At 42.2% G+C, this 16,364-nt stretch overlaps 1 non-coding gene across 1 annotated transcript; it reads left to right on the top strand.

Annotated features, from left to right (window-relative positions):
- Positions 1-880: 880 nt before the first annotated feature.
- On the top strand, positions 881-1,021 carry LOC111540674. The gene has a single exon (XR_002731050.1). It is a non-coding gene; the product is annotated as a U4 spliceosomal RNA (small nuclear RNA).
- The last annotated feature ends 15,343 nt before the right edge of the window (positions 1,022-16,364 follow it).

Genomic DNA, 16,364 nt, shown 5'->3' with positions numbered 1-16,364 from the left:
ACAGGCCTGCTTTGACACCAACCCAGTGGGAAGGGGTAGGTAGCCCCTTGCTGCCTGGTGGAGGTTGATGTCCAGACTCTCCACGTGGTCTTCAGTGACACAGCAGGGGGCCTGCCTTGTTACCTACCGCAGGAATAAATGTGACAGCCTCTTGAGGTGGGAAGGCTGGGCTCTGCCACGTGGCCTTCGCTAGCATAGGTGAGGGTGGGGCCACAGGTTTTCTGTGGTGTTTGGTTATAGTAGGGTAAATATTGTCTAAAAGATTTCTGTTTTTGTAGCTTGCCTCTTTCCTACTTCTTTGGCTGGAGAGAGCAGGCTTTTGTTGGGGTTGTTGTTTGTTTTCTCGATGCCAGTTAGTGTTTCTGGGTAGTCAGGTTTTTAAGCTCCAGGGCTGGAATATCTAAGCCAAAAAGAAAGCCCCGGGAAACTCACCAGCATGTTGATCCTCAGGTTCCTAGGTCCCTAGCCAGTCTGCTTTCCTGTCTCCCAGCTTCAGAGTCTTCTCTTATGTTTGTTTTGTATACAGTGTTCAGGGCTTTTAGTTGTTCTTAGTGGGAAGAACAGGGAAAACGATATCTATTCCATCTTCCTGGAAGTGGGAATTGTAATTTTACATTTTACTTTGTATAATAAATTATTCTTTTTAAATGGTGAGAGTATGAATGGTAACTTTTAACGTTTTTCTTTTGTGTTTTTTAATGCCAAATATGCTAAACAATGAATCTATGTGGTAAAGCTATGCAGTCTTCCAACTATAAAATGCATATTTACATGAAAAATCTCAGACAACAGGAGATAAAGATTCTTGTTCAGATTATTTCATTCAACCGAAAATGTTTCTTATAGTCTCTCATAATCCACATTTAAAATATTACATATAAGCTTTGCACAGTGGCAGTATCATAGCCAATGAGGTTTTTCCGAGGCACAATTATTGCTAATTGAAAACATTTCCCAATACCCTGCCATGAAGACTTGCAATATAGTTGGCATTAGCAATTTTTGACAGTCTCTACAGAGACTGAATATAACATTGTGATATATCTATAAAAAACATATAGCCTTGTAATAATTAAAGACATAGTAGATACAGTTTTTTAAACCTGTATTCTCTCTTCTCTCTAAATCATATTCAAATAATAGTAAAGAGTTCAAAAAGTAAAATATTTCAAGGAAAAAATGGCTAACAAGGTAAAACCCTGTCTCTACTAAAAATACAAAAAATTAGCCGGGTGTGGTGGCCGGCGCCTGTAGTCCCAGCTACTCTGGAGGCTGAGGCAGGAGAATGGCATGAACCTGGGAGGCGGAGCTTGCAGTGAGCCAAGTTCACACCACTGCACTCCAGCCTGGGTGACAGAGTTAGACTCCGTCTCAAAAAAAAAAAAAAAAATAGCAGCTTTCACAATACTAAGGAAAAATTATTTCAAACCCAGCATTCTATACTTCGCCAAATTATCAAGTAAATGCAATGATAGAATAAGAAATTCTCAAACTTGTGAGGTCTCAAAAGATTTAATTCTCATTTACTTTTTCCAAGAAGATACTAGAGGAAGTGGTCCCGCCAATACAAGCAAGCCAATAAACTGTAAGGAAAAGCAAACAGAATACTCAGTATAAAAGTGAAGGAAGATCCCAGGATAAGAACTGTACAGCAGGAAGGCTGGGCGCGATAGCTCATGCCTGTAATCTCAACACTTTGGGGAGCCGAGGCAAGCAGATCACAAGGTCAAGAGTTCAAGACCAGCCTGGCCAACATGATGAAAGCCCATCTCTACTAAAAATACAAAACTTACCGGGTATGGTGGCAAGAGATTTGCTTGAACCCAGGAGATGCGGGTTGTAGTGAGCCAAGATTGTGCCACTGCACTCCAGCCTGGGTGACAGAGCAAGACTCTGTCTCGTAAAAAGAAAAAGAACTGTACAGCAGGCTGGTTGAGAGAGCAACCAGTCCAGACTGACGTAAGAGAGAGCACCAGGAGTGCTAACAGAGAGAGAAAGAGAAGGAAAAAAAGAAGAAAAGAGAGAAGAAAGAAGGAAAGGAAGGGAAGGGAAGGGAGAAAAGAAAGAAAGGGAGAAAAGGAAGGAGGGAAGGAGGAGAGAAAAGAGAAGGAAAGATAGCAATTGTTATATCACTTTACGGTGTGACACTTCTAGCAGAGAGGTTTAGGATTAATGATATAAAACTAAGCAAACAACAGAGACAATTATGAATTCCAAAGAAAACCAAAAGTTGCTCAAAGCAGGAAATGGAATCATAATCCCCTTACATGGCTTAATTACAAGTAATTTTCACATACTCCTAGTATTATAAACACTGAATATTATCTTACCAAGAATTACAGTAAAATCATAATAATGTGTTAGAAAAAGGGAAATGGTATGTAACGATAGGTAAGCTAAATCCTCACTTCCCATAGTAAAAAGTCAATAGCTAATATTAAACACCTTTGTTTAAAAATCAAGAAATAACAGTGTATATTAGTCCTTTTTCACACTGCTAATAAAGACATACTTGAAACTGGGGAATTTATAAAAGAAAGAGGATTATTGGACTTATACAGTTCCACACGGCTGGGGAGGCCTCACAATCATGGAGGAAGGCAAGGAGGAGCAAGTCACATCTTACGTGGATGGTGGCAGGCAAAGAGAGAGCTTGTGCAGGGAAACTCCCATTTTTAAAACCATCAGATCTCGTGAGACCCATTCACTATCAGGAGAACAGCATGGGAAAGACCCACCCCCATAACTCAATTACTCCCACCAGGTTTCTCCCACAACACGTGGAAATTATGGGAGTTACAATTCAAGATGAGACTTGGGTGGGTACACAACCAAACATACCATTCTGCCCCAGGCCCCCCCACAAATCAAATGTGCTTTTTACATTTCAAAACCAATCATGCTTTCCCAATAATCCCCCAAAGTCTTAACTCATTTAAGCATTAACTCAAAAGTCCACAGTCCAAAGTCTCATCTGAGACAAGGCAAGCCCTTTATGCCTATGAGCCTGTAAAATCAAAAGCAAGTAGATACTTCCCAGACACAATGGGGGTACAGACATAGGGTATATACAGCCATTCCAAATGCGAGAAACTGGCCAAAACAAAGGGTCTACAGGCCCCATGCAAGTGTGAAATCAAGCAGGGCAGTCAAATCTTAAAGTTCCAAAATGATCTCCTTGGACTCCATGTCTCACATCCAGGTCATGCTGATGCAAGAGGTGGGTTCCCTGGGTCTTGGACAGCTCCACCCCTGTGACTTTGCAGGGTATAGCCACCCTCCCAGCTGCTTTCATGGGCTGGCGTTGAGTGTCTCCAGCTTTTCCAGGAGCATGGTGCAAACTATCAGTGGATCTACCATTCTGGGATGTGAAGGATGGTGGCCATCTTCTCACAGCTCCACTAGGCAGTGCCCCAGTAGTGACTCTGTGTGGGGGCTCCAACCCCACATTTCCCTTCTGCACTGCCCTAGCAGAGGTTCTCCATGAGGGCTCTGCCCCTACAGCAAGCTTCTGCCTGGACATCCAGGTGTTTCCATACATCTTCTGAAATCTAGGCAGAGATTCCCAAATCTCAGTTCTTGACTTCTGTGCACCCACAGCCTCAACACCATCTGGAAGCAGCCAAGGCTTGGGGCTTGCACCCTGTGAAGCCATGGCCCAAGCTGTACGTCGGACTTTTTTAGTCACAACTGGAGCAGCTGGGAAACAGGGCAACAAATCCCTAGACTGCACACAGCAGTGGGACCCTGGGCCCAGTCCATGAAACCACTTTTTCCTCCTCAGCCACTGGTCTGTAACGGGAGGGGCCACTACAAAGTTCTCTGACATGCCCTGGAGATGTTTTCCCCATTGTCTTGGGGATGAACATTTGGCTCCTTGTTATTTATGCAAATTTCTGTAGCCAAATTGAATTTTTCCTCAGAAAATGGGTTTTTCTTTCCTATCCCATCGTCAGGCAGCAAATTTTCTGAACTTTTATGCTCTGTTTCCCTTTTAAAACTGAATGTTTTTAACAGCACCCAAGTCACCTCTTGAAAGTTTTGTTGCTTATAAATTTCTTCTGCCAGATACCCTAAATCATCTCTCTGAAGTTCAAAGTTCCACAAATCTCTAGGACAGGGGCAAAATGCCACCAGTCTCTTTGCTAAAACATAGCAAGAGTCACCTTTGCTCCAGTTCCCAACAAGTTTCTCATCTCCATCTGAAACCAACTCAGCCTGAATTTCGTTTTTCATATCACTATCAGCATTGTGTTCAAAGTCATTCAACAAGACTCTAGGAAGTTCCAAACTTTCCCACGTTTTCCTGTCTTCTTCTGAGTCCCCCAAACTGTTCCAACCTATGCCTGTTACCCAGTTCCAAAGTCACTTCCACATTTTCAGGTATCTTTTCAGCAGCACCCCACTCTCCCGGTACCAATGTATCGGATTAGTCCATTTTCACACTGCTAATAAAGAGATACATGAGACTGTGCAATTTACAAAAGAAAGAGGTTTAATTGGACTTACAGTTCCACATGGCTGGGGAGACCTCACAATCATGGCAGAAGACAAGGAGGAGCAAGTCATATCTTATGTGGATGGCAGCAGGCAAAGAGAGAAAGCTTGTGCTTGTAAACTCCCATTTTTAAAACCATCGGATGTCATGAGACTTATTCACTATCATGAGAGAAGCACAGGAAAGACCCGCCCCCATGATTCAATTACCTCCCACTGGGTTCCTCCCAGGACACATGGGAATTGTGGAAGTTACAATTCAAGATGAGATTTGGGTGGGGACACGGCTAAACCATATCACAGTGTAAGGGTATTTGGATCTATGGAAGTAAATATTATAAGAGCTAAAAAGAGCTGAAGATGTTTGCCTCTGGAGAATTGGAATCAGATATGGAGAGGGTACAGAATTAAAATCTATTTTTAAAAGATTGTCACTTATAAAATCTTTAGCTTTAGTTATGTTATTCTTATTTTTATTATAAAAAGTCACAATTTAAAGACAACTTATTTTAAACCCTCTTTTTATTGGAGGCAATTATTAAGTATTCACATATCTAACGCTTGGGTCTGTTTAGCCTTCTGATCCTTAGTCATTTTGGGCCATGTTACACTATTACCTATGCCAATAAAAATGTAATTAAGATAATGTGCCATTTTCCATGTTCACTCAAATTTAACATCTATTCAGAAGGTATTCACAACACATTTAATTGACAAATTCTTGTCCTAACTAGCTCAAAATTGTTGTCATCATTATAGTTACTCATGTTATCATTATTTATCTGTAGTAAATGATCTTTGGATTGGTCCCCAAAATAATGACATATTTTCAAAGCATATTCCACCATCATTTTTGCCTGCACCACAGCACACTTATTAAAAAACACTCAAATAATCTGATTGAAGGTTTAATTAACCACTTGGTTTCTTAAATGAGTTTTGGAGACATGCCACGCTCTTAAATTAGTACTTCAGAGTGAGCTATCATTTAAAAGCTAACAGTGCTTTTAAAGACTATTCCAGCACATTGCCAGCACTTGAAGGCTAATGAAAGAAACAATAAATCTAATGTTCTAGTATTAAACAAATTTAAATTTTTGATTCCTTTGTCAAAAATCATATGACTACATTTGTAAGTATTCTGAAAATCCAATAGTTCTTCAAATTTTAAAAAAAGAGGGGGAGGGGGAATGTAGTTTTGCCATCTTTAAAATAGGAATAACAGGCCAGGTACAGTGGCTCATGCCTATAATACCAGTACTTTGGGAGGCCAAGGCAGAAGTATTGCTTGAGTGCAGAAGTTCAAGACCAGCCCGTACAGCATTGCAAGTCCCCTGCCTCTACAAAAAAAATAAATAAATAAAAATAAAAATTAGCAGAGCATGGGGGTACACACCTATAGTCCTAGCTAGTTGGGAGACTGAGGTAGGAGGAACGCTTGAGCCCAGGAGTTCAATGCTACAATGAGCTACGATGGTGCAACTACACTCCAATCTGGGAAACTGAGTAAGACTCTGTTTCTAAGACACCTTACCATCATGGGTCCCCTGAAATTTTATACAGAGAAAGATACATTACTCCAGCATACTCTTGCTAAAAATGCAATTCTGTCTAATCTTGAGAAAACATCAGACAAATCCAAATTGAGAGGCCTTCTACAAAATAACTGATTCATCAGAGGTGTCAAGGTCATTGAACACAAGGAAAGAATGAGGAACTGTCACAGGTTGGAGAAGACTAATAAGACACAACTAAATTCAGTGTGGGATATTGGAGCCAGAAAACACACAAAAGAATGACTTTAGGGAGAAAACTGGGAAATGGATAAGTTTAGTTAGTAGTGTTGTTGCAACGGTAGCTTGCTGGTTTTGATCATTGTATTAAGCTTATATAAGTTATTAACATTGGGGAAGCCAGGTAAACAGTATGCAGGAACTCTCTATCTTAGGTTTGCAACTTTTCAATAAGTCTAAAATCATTTCTAAACAAAAATTTTAAAAACAATCATCAAAGAGACTGAGCGTGGTGGCTCACACCTGTAATCCTAGCACTTTGGGGGGCTCACGCAGGAGGATCACTTGAGGCCAGGAATTCAAGACCAGCCTGGGCAACATAGTGAGACCATGTCTCTATTGTTTTTTAAATTAAAAAACTTTAAAAAAAAAAAAAAAAAAGCATCAAAAAGCAAATTCTTAACATGTTTATAGAAAAGGAGAGAATGAAAGCTATAAATCAGTGATGTACATTAAGATGCCTTTCATTAGTTTTAGTTCAAAACTAACATAATGTACTATATTTATGTCAGTTGTTTCCTAAGGTATTGCTGTTTATTAGATGTAGTTTTGTTCCTATTAAGTAATGGAGACTTACTTGGCTCTTAAATTATCACCCTTATATTTGGCCTTGCTAGATAATAGGTTATTTTTCTCAGTTTGCCCCCAGATCCATTCTCCACCCTGCTCTGCCTCTTAGTAGGGGTGACCCGTGGAGTGGGAGTCTCCTCACTCACATTGCCCTTGGGCTTCTGGTTGGAGCATTTTCTCCTACTGAAGCTTCCTCCAGCTGACTGTTCTGACAGTAGCTAGGTCCTTTGACAGCCACAGCTTTTGTTGGAGGCCTCTTTCAAAGTCACCACTCTCACTGGCTTGGATAATACCATTTCCTCTCCTGCCCTTTAGATGTGTAAGCTAATGGCTTTCCACTGTTACTAATCCCTGGATGCCTCAACATCCCTTGTTGGGTCTCTTAATCCCTTAATCCACCTGCAACTCTGTAAATAATCCTTTTAATAAACACATCATTTTTAAAAATCCCAGCTGGGTGTGCTATCCCTTTACTATCAGGACCCTGACTGATACAGACATGTTACTGAGAATCACTGGGGCTCTTTAATAGGCTGTTTCCTTTTCTTTCTTTCTTCCTTTCTTTTTTTTTTTTTTTTTTTTTTGGTAAAGAGTCACAAGTATTCTTTTTTGTAAATCTCCTACAGGAAGGATTTATATATATATATATATATATATGTATATACACACACACACACACAAACATTTTATTATTTATTTGTTTATTCACTTATTTTGAGACAGGGTCTCACTGCTGTTGCCCCCCAGGCTTCCAGTGTGGCCCAGGGAAGCCAAAAGACTGGACACCCCTGGAGGAGAGTAAGTGCAATTAATGATGTTATTTCATACCATCTGAATCCAGAGGTGTTAAGAATACTTGTGACACTTACCTGAGTGCAATGGCTCATGCTTGTAATCCTAGGACTTTGGGAGGCTGAGGTAGGAGGATTGCTTGAGCCCAGGAGTTAGAGACCAGCCTGGGCAACATGGCAAAACCCTGTCTCTAAACACATACACATATACACACACACACACACACACTAGCCAAGTGTGGTGGTGTACACCTGTAGTCCCAGCTATTTGGGAGGCTGAGATGGGAGAATCACTAGAGTCTGGGAAGTCAAGGCTGCAGTGAAGGGAGATCATGCTACTACACTCCAGCCTGGGAGTCTGAGGCAGGAGAATGGCTTGAACCCGGGAGACGGAGCTTGCAGTGAGCCGAGATCGCACCACTGCACTCCAGCCTGGGTGACAGAGTTAGACTCCATCTCAACAAAACAAAACAAAAAATATATTGCTTTCTTTCCTTTTCTGAAGTTACCACAGTCCAGGAATAAAAGGGAAGTTGTTCAGGATGCCCATTTTAATTTTTCAATGGCTTGATTTTCAGGTATTTATGGTAAAGATATATACTTTCTTTTCCCCTTTATTATCAAAGGAGTATTTACTTATAATAAACTCAAAAATAATGAAATGTCTAAAGTAAAACATGATAGTTGCCCTAGCAACACATACTTTTAAACTCAGAAATCTCTCTTCTACTTCCAACTTTTATCCTTAGGAGTATATTAAAATATGAAAGTGTATGAATAAAAGAAACTGGAATGCATTACTTTAAACTTAAATTAATTCAAAAGGCTAATTAAGTTTGAAAGTATTCTAAATGACTCTAAGTGAGGATTCAACATTCACTATTCAGTAAAAAAAGGTGTTTCCGTCACATTCTTGGCCTCATAGAAAGTTGCTCCTAAGGACACGCTTCCCTGGCTGTCTCCTTCCTTTTTCCTTTGACATAAATTGCCATTTGCAAACCATTTCTTCTTTTTCTGCCCTCAAAAACTCCAGCTCCTATGAAGTTATTCTATCCAGCTTTATGAGAGTCTACCCTTTTTTGTGCTGTCATCTATGATCTCTTAAATTACTTCATGTCCTTCATTGAAGATTGCAGCACATGGCTCACTATCTCCTTCACTCTGCTTTGGTCACCATTTTCAGCAACTGTGACATCCATGTGCTATCCCATTCAACATCACACCTTCTCAGTTTCTGGATCTCCTTCTTTCTAATGATCTTTTTATCTTCCTCCATTTCAGCTTCCTACTTCTAGTCATGACTTCACCTTACTGTTACCAATAATTAGATTACCTTCTAAGACACTGATTGTTTCAAGCCTTTCCTCTCCCGCCAGTACATTTACCCTTGGAACTCCTACTTATTGACCCTACAACTTTTTCAATATCCATTACCTAATGAAAGGCTTCATTTCTGCCCCCGCCCTCACCACCTTTTTTTTAACTTTACTCTCTATCTCTACCCAGTAAAATGTAAGCTCCACGAAGACAAAAGTCTACTTTGTCACTCTTAACTCAGTGCCTGGACCAGAATCATGTCTGACACATAGAAGGAACTCAATAAACACAAAATAAATGCATGAGAGGCCAGGCGCAGTGAAAGACCGAGGCGGGCAGATCACCTGAGGTCAGGAGTTTGAGACCAGCCTGACTAACATGGTGAAACCCCATCTCTACTAAAAATACAAAATTAGCCGGGTGTGGTGGTGCATGCCTGTAATCCCAGCTACTTGGGAGACTGGTACAGGAGAATCACTTGAACCCAGGAGGTGGAGGTTGCAGTGAGCCGAGATCGCACCATTGCACTCCAGCCTGGGCAACAAAGGGAGACTCTGTCTCAAGAAATAAATAAACAAACAAACAAACAAACAAATAAAATGCATGAATGCCTACTGTAGCCAAGCATCAGGCAAGAATAAAGAGACGTGAATAACACCTCTACCCTCAAGAAGTTTAATCTATTTATGCATATGTATTTGCACATGCATGCAAATTTCAACTATTTCTCCTTGAATCAACTGCCTATTCTTAGTTCATTTCAAAAATAATCTTACATTTTATTATTCCAATGTCCTCATACTAGATTTGGAAAGTCTCTTACTAGTAAGAAAATCTTTCAGCTTTACAAGCATATATTTTAGGTATATAAGTAATTGTGCAAGGCATTGAAAAACCCTAAAAATAATTAGCTATTTTTTAAATCTACTTGGTACAAACAACTGTCAACTCAAAAACACTAGAAACTGATGATGTTGGCAATCATTCTTCATAAACAGGACAGCATTCAGGTGTGTTAGGAGTTTCATATTATTTTCATCTACTCCCATCTCTAGCCCCATTGATAGCCCAAATGGCATCATTGTGCAAAACAGAAAGTTCCCCTATTCAAGACACTTTTTTGCCATCTCCTAGAAAATTGTTGTAATAACTACATAAATCTGCAATGATTACCAGTATGAATGGCTCCCATTAATGTTATACAGTTCTACAGTTTAAAAATATTGTTCAACCCACTATTTCCAAAATTTATTTGATCATGGAAACTTTCTGTATGCTACTTAAACATATGACATGGAACTAACATTTTTATTATTATTTTATTATTTTGAGATGTAATCTCCCTCTGTCACCCAGGCTGCAGTGCAGTGGCACGAACTCCGCTCACTGCAACCTCTGCCTCCCAAATTCAAGCAATTTTCCTGCCTCAGCCTCCTGAGTAACTGGGACTACAGGCGCCCACCACTGCCGGGCTGGAGTGCAATGGCACGATGCAGGGCTAATTTTTGTATTTTTAGTAGAGATGGGGTTTTGCCATGTTGTCCAGGCTGGTTTCAAACTCCTGGCCTCAAGTGATCCGCCCACCTCAGTCTCCCAAAGTTCTGGGATTACAGGTGTGAGGCACCACACCCAGCCAACATTTGCTGTTAGATAATTTGAGAAGCATTATTCTAGATTACCCGTGTAAAGTGGTTAGTTTCAGGCCTATGACTTTTATTCCAATTGTATATATTTGTAATATTATTCTCTGTTCTTTAAGGGCTAAACCTGGAGTCAAATGGACTTAGATTTGAAATCCAGCTCTGAAACTAACTTTGAGTGAGTTATACAACCTCTCTAAGGATCAGTTATCTCATTTGAAAACTGCAGATGGCAATAGTACTTTCCTTAGAAGATTACTGTAAGGACTGCAAGAGGCCTTGCTATGGTCTCTGAGTGTGCTAACATCATTAAATGGTAATTATTCTACTCATAATGTTCTTCAGGCTATCTGATTTATAGAACAGAATTACTCAAAAGAAGGTATGTTTGAATGAGGAAGCACACGTTTGAAGGAGTAATTGTACAAAATATAAGCCAACTGGATTTTGTTGTAATTTCATTTTTATAAGAACAAAAGTTGTTTTGAATCTTAACCAGAATTTCTGAGCTCTTCAATAGACAACATACACAAAACTCAGGTCATCTGTCAATATAGAAGGAAGACCCATGTTTAGCAAGTTTGGACTTCATGTTTTTGCCCAAAGTGAACACGTATACTCGCATATTCATGCCATATGGGTAATATAATTTCCCAATCAGAAAGAAAAGTAAGGACATTAGCCTTACTTTTCTTACAGTTGCTTATAGTTCGGAGGCTATCCCTCAGCTGGTAGATGTGAGAAGCCAGCACTGCAGTCTACCACAGATTAATTAACCGACTAATCATTCCCTGACCTCAGGTACTTGCAGCCCTAACTTCATGGAAGCTGGCCCAATTCATAAGCCTTTTGTCACACAGCCAATCTATCCCCAAGCCTTGAAATATTTTTACCTACTGTGCTTGCACAATAGAAATCTGAACTTTCTATAGATATGACAATTTTTTAAATTACCACTAAAAAGGCAAACACATTGCCGGGGATATTCTGATGGCACCAACATCCAATATCCATTTTCTAATTTTAGAACTGGCCTGAGGCGTGGTGAAGTCATGACTACACATATGATAAATATGTGGTTTCTGGACTATTAACTGGGAAAATGAGCCTGTGTTAGTTTATTAGAGCTGCCATAACAAAGTACCACAGACTCAGTGGCTTAAACCACAGAAATTGATCTTTTCATAGTTCTGGAGGCTAGAAGTCCAAGATCAGGGTGTCAGCAGGTTGAGTTTCTTTTGAGGCCTCTCTTTTTGGCTTGCAGGTGGCTGCCTTTTCTCTGTATCTGCACATGGTCTTTCCTCTATGCAAGCACCTGTCTCTATCCCAAGCTCTTCATTTTTAAAAATTATTTATATATTTATTCATTTTAGACAAAGTCTCGCTCTGTTGCCCGGGCTGGAGTGCAATGGTATGATCTCGGCTGACTGCAACCTCTGCCTCCTGGGTGCAAGCGATTCTTCTGCCTCAGCCTCCCAAGTAGTTGGGATTACAGGTGCATGCCACCATGCCTGGCTAATTTTTGTATTTTTAGTAGAGATGGGGTTTCACCATGTTGGCCAGGCTTGTCTGGAACTCCTCACCTCAGGCAGTCCACCTGCCTCAGTCTCCCAAAGTTCTGGGATTACAGGCGTGAGCCACCACACCCGGCTAAGCTCTTCTTCTTTTTTTTTTTTTTTTGGAGACACAGTCTCACTCTATTGCCCAGTGGCACATCTTGGCTCACTGCAACCTCTGCCTCCCGGGTTCAAGCAATTCTCCTGCCTCAGCCTCCCGAGTAGCTGGGACTACAGATACACGCCACCATGCCCAGCTAATTTTTTATATTTTTTAGTAGAGACAGGGTTTCACTGTGTTACCCAGGCTGGTCTCGAACTACTGAGCTCAGGCAATCCACCGGCCTCAGCCTCCCAAAGTGCTGGGATTACAGGTGTGAGGTATGAGCCACCGTGCCCTACCCAAGCTTTTCTTCTTCTTCTTTTTTTTTTTTTTTTTTTTTTTTGAGTCGGAGTCTTGCTCTGTCACCCGAGCTGGAGTGCAGTGGCCAGATCTCAGCTCACCGCAAGCTCCGCCTCCCGGGTTTATGCCATTCTCCTGCCTCAGCCTGTAGCTGAGACTACAGGCGCCCGCCACCTCGCCCAGCTAGTTGTTTTTGTATTTTTTAGTGGAAACGGGGTTTCACCGTGTTAGCCAGAATGGTCTCGATCTCCTGACTTCGTGATCCGCCGTCTCGGCCTCCCAAAGTGCTGGGATTACAGGCTTGAGCCACCGCGCCCGGCCAAGCTTTTCTTCTTATAAGGACACCAGCCATACTGAATTAGGGCCTACACAAATGCCCTCACTTAACCTTAATTATCTCTTTAAAGACCCTATCTCCAAATACAGTTGCTGGGAATTAGAACTTCAACATACACATTTGGGGGGACTGGGAGTTCGGATTTCAACATATGAATTCGGGGGGACACAATTCAGCCCATAACAGGGCCCAGTTCATAGAGCAGCAGGAGTACTTGTCCCTTCTGTGAGAGTGCTGGCCTGTTTACCCCTGGCTAACAAAAGAACAGAGTCTCTTCCCAGCCCTGGAGAATACCAAAACTTTTTCTAAATACATGTTCCTGCATAAAGACCAACTCTTGTTTCCATCGCTGCCTCTGCAACTGAGAGAGCATGGGGAACCACAGAATAATTGGTGATCATTATCTGTATGCTTCTATAAGGTGTGGTAAAGTGCTTATTGTGAAAAATGCAGCTGAATTGCCCACATTAGCATTTATGGTAGAGACACACCTCCTTTATCGCCTCATTCGTGGTTTACCAGTTATCCTCTTACCTCCTAGTGACTCAAAGCTGTACCAGCAGCTGACCTCTGAAGGTAGATCTTTCCTCCTCAAGATGAACAGCTCTGAAAAACAATGGAAGTTAACAGCCAAGATGTGCAGTCTTCAACTTACACAGTTACTTGAGACTTTTTAAAAATATTTTTTCATCTTGGCATATTAATAAGGACAACAAAGAAACGAATTAGTAAAAAGGAATGTCACATTTAAAACACTTAAGGAAAAAGAAAAATAAGACTATTACCAAGAAGGCAGTAGTTACAAGCGTACTTATTCTTGGTCTGGAATACTAGAAACAGTAATGAAGGCACACGTAAACAAGCTGAGAAGGGAAAGACTGGTATAAGGCTGGTGTAAGTAGTGTGCATTCAAATCAGTCCATTTTGATGATTCAACCCGTACAGTACTAAAATTGTTGGAAAAAACTATTTTGATGACTAAAACTTTGTTACATTGGTGTATATTAATGCAGAGAATAATGACAGTGAAACAAATCCATCTTTTACTTTAATATAATCAAGATTGGTTTTAAACGGGTTTCGATTGTTACGGATATGAGAAAGATATTTCAGGTAGTATTCCCTACTGAATGATCACACTTGCTTGTCAATAAATGATTAAAAGTAAGAGATGTTCTCAGTGAAAAATATCTTCAAGTTCAGCTTTCCAGCTTTGCAATGGGCCCCATTCCAGGTATTCTAGACGTTCCAGGCGCGTTGCCCATAAACCATTTGACAGCAGGGGGAGCTCTTCTGTTAAAATCCGCAGTTCTTTTTAAAAAGCTGTTAAGACAGCATATTCGCTAGACATCCAATCTTCAGCAGTTGTTAAAAGTATTGTCTTAAAATAACAAGAGTCCGTTTGAGCTTTGAGTTTTACTCGGGGCGGTGGGGGGGCATGTCAAAGTAGAACAATTATGAAATATAATTTAATAAGGTCTTTGTTATTAGTACATGGCTAGTCTCTTCTGAATAAATGTTTATGTCCGATTCATTCCACTAGTATTTGCTGAGGACCGATTGTGTAAGACACCAACATATATACTTAAGCAGTCATCCCCGATATCGCTACAGGAAGGCTTAGAACTTCAGAATATGCCACGAGCACTTTAAGGGAAAAACATTGTAAAACAAAGCGAAGGCATTAAAAGTCACCATATTTAATCCCACTCAAAAGTAAAGTTCACTATAGTATAGCGGTGTTACTATTCTCGGTTTGCATTCTGAAGACACAGACGATTCTGTAACAACCTAATATTAATACATAACAGTATCCGCATATTTCTACAGCGCAATCACTGGCACCCCCTGCAACAGAATCCTCGGTGCCTCTACACACCACAACACTGGGGTGCTTCCCTAATTCCAAAGCGTGGTCTTTTTTCCCCTCTCTGACCTCCGCCATCCCACCCGCTCCCTGGAGAGAATCCACTCGGGTCTGGGTCAAGGAGCTGAACATTTTCCATTGCTACAAGAGATTCTCTACCTCCAGAACCGCAATGGGGGAAAGTCTCCATGTTGCTGTTTCATATTGGCTCGTTGGTGCATTTTTAAAAATCTAGGTTTAAACCAGAAGGCATCACACATCTTACATTTTCGAACCCTCTCTGTTTCGTTTTCAAGATAACGAGGTCTTACTAGAGATCATGCAAAAGCCCTTTTTGAACACCCCCAAGTCGCAAGTCATTGGACAGGACTGTCGCCGCAGCCAGGTCTCACGTGGTTTAAACTCAGCCTCTGCGAGCCACCCAGAGCGTTTGCTGGGGTGTCACTCTGAAAACTGTCCTTTTCTGTACAAATAAAAAAGACCCAGTTTAAACGGTGAGCCCTTCGCTGGCGAAATCTGAGCCTTCTGAGAGGCACTGGCGTCCCGGAGGACCGCCGCCTGACTCAGGACTTGAAAGGTTCCCGAGTTCAAGGGGACTCTGGACGCCGCAACCGCCACCCCGGTGTCCCCGCCCGCCGCCCCGCGTGCCCGCAGAGGTGGGGAAGGCGGGGCGCGGGCATGGGGCTGAGGTCGCCGCCCGGTTGCGCAATCGGCCTATGCAAATAAGCGAGGTTACGCCGCCCAATCGGGAGCCGGATGTGTCGTGACGCACGCGCCGAGCGCCCGTAGTATTTATAGCTCGTATTTAAAGAGCCCTTGGGAGTCTCCCAGGGCTCCGCTGGGCGGCGGCGACGGCGGTGGCTGCGGGGCTGTAGTTAGCGTGGCGCGCGTGAGGTGGCGGGGCGGCCGCCGCGCATACCGGCCCTGTAGCATGTTGGGCGTGGGGGAGCGTCGTTACACGTTCCAGGGTGGCTTTTCCCCCACGTCCTCGCCCGGTTTCTGGAAAGGGGGAGGAAACGCTGCACCTTCTACAGTACTTTTGCTTAAGACACAGCCAGGGATCAGGAATCTCAAAAGAGCTGGGGGCAGAAGGTTTGAGCCGACCCCACCCCGGCCCTCCATCGGAGCCCCGAGCGGCGCCGTTTCCTAATGCTGGCTGTGCGTAGAGGCGGCCTTCCTGGGGGGAGGGGAGAACAATGCCTCCTGAAAAGCCAAAAGTCGTGGAATTTGGGGGCGGGGCTCTTGAGCCAATTAAAGTGTATTCGTGGAAAATAAATCGCAAGATAGTGGCAGTGATGATCTTGGCGTTCAATCGATTGATCTTCTAACTTCCCAGCCAGCGAACTGCACACTGCGGCGCGAAAGCAGGAAACTGGCATTACGTCAGAAGACAGAAGAGACCCAAATTGCAACGGTTGCATCTGCAGAGCTGGCTGACTGGCTTCCTCTGCTAAACCTAAACCTTTCCCTCTTCCGCACCCCCCTCCCTTTTTTTTTTTTTTTTTTTTTTTGCGTTTCCAGGGAGCAGCTTCGCTGGGCCGCAGGCTCTGGCACTGGGTGCTGCCCCAGCGAGGTGTTGCAGGATTTTAGGCA

Source organism: Piliocolobus tephrosceles, chromosome 10 (assembly GCF_002776525.5).
Source record: "Piliocolobus tephrosceles isolate RC106 chromosome 10, ASM277652v3, whole genome shotgun sequence".
Taxonomy (NCBI): Eukaryota; Metazoa; Chordata; class Mammalia; order Primates; family Cercopithecidae; genus Piliocolobus; species Piliocolobus tephrosceles.
Note: the sequence above shows the minus strand (reverse complement) of the source record. Positions and strands in the feature narration are given on the sequence as shown.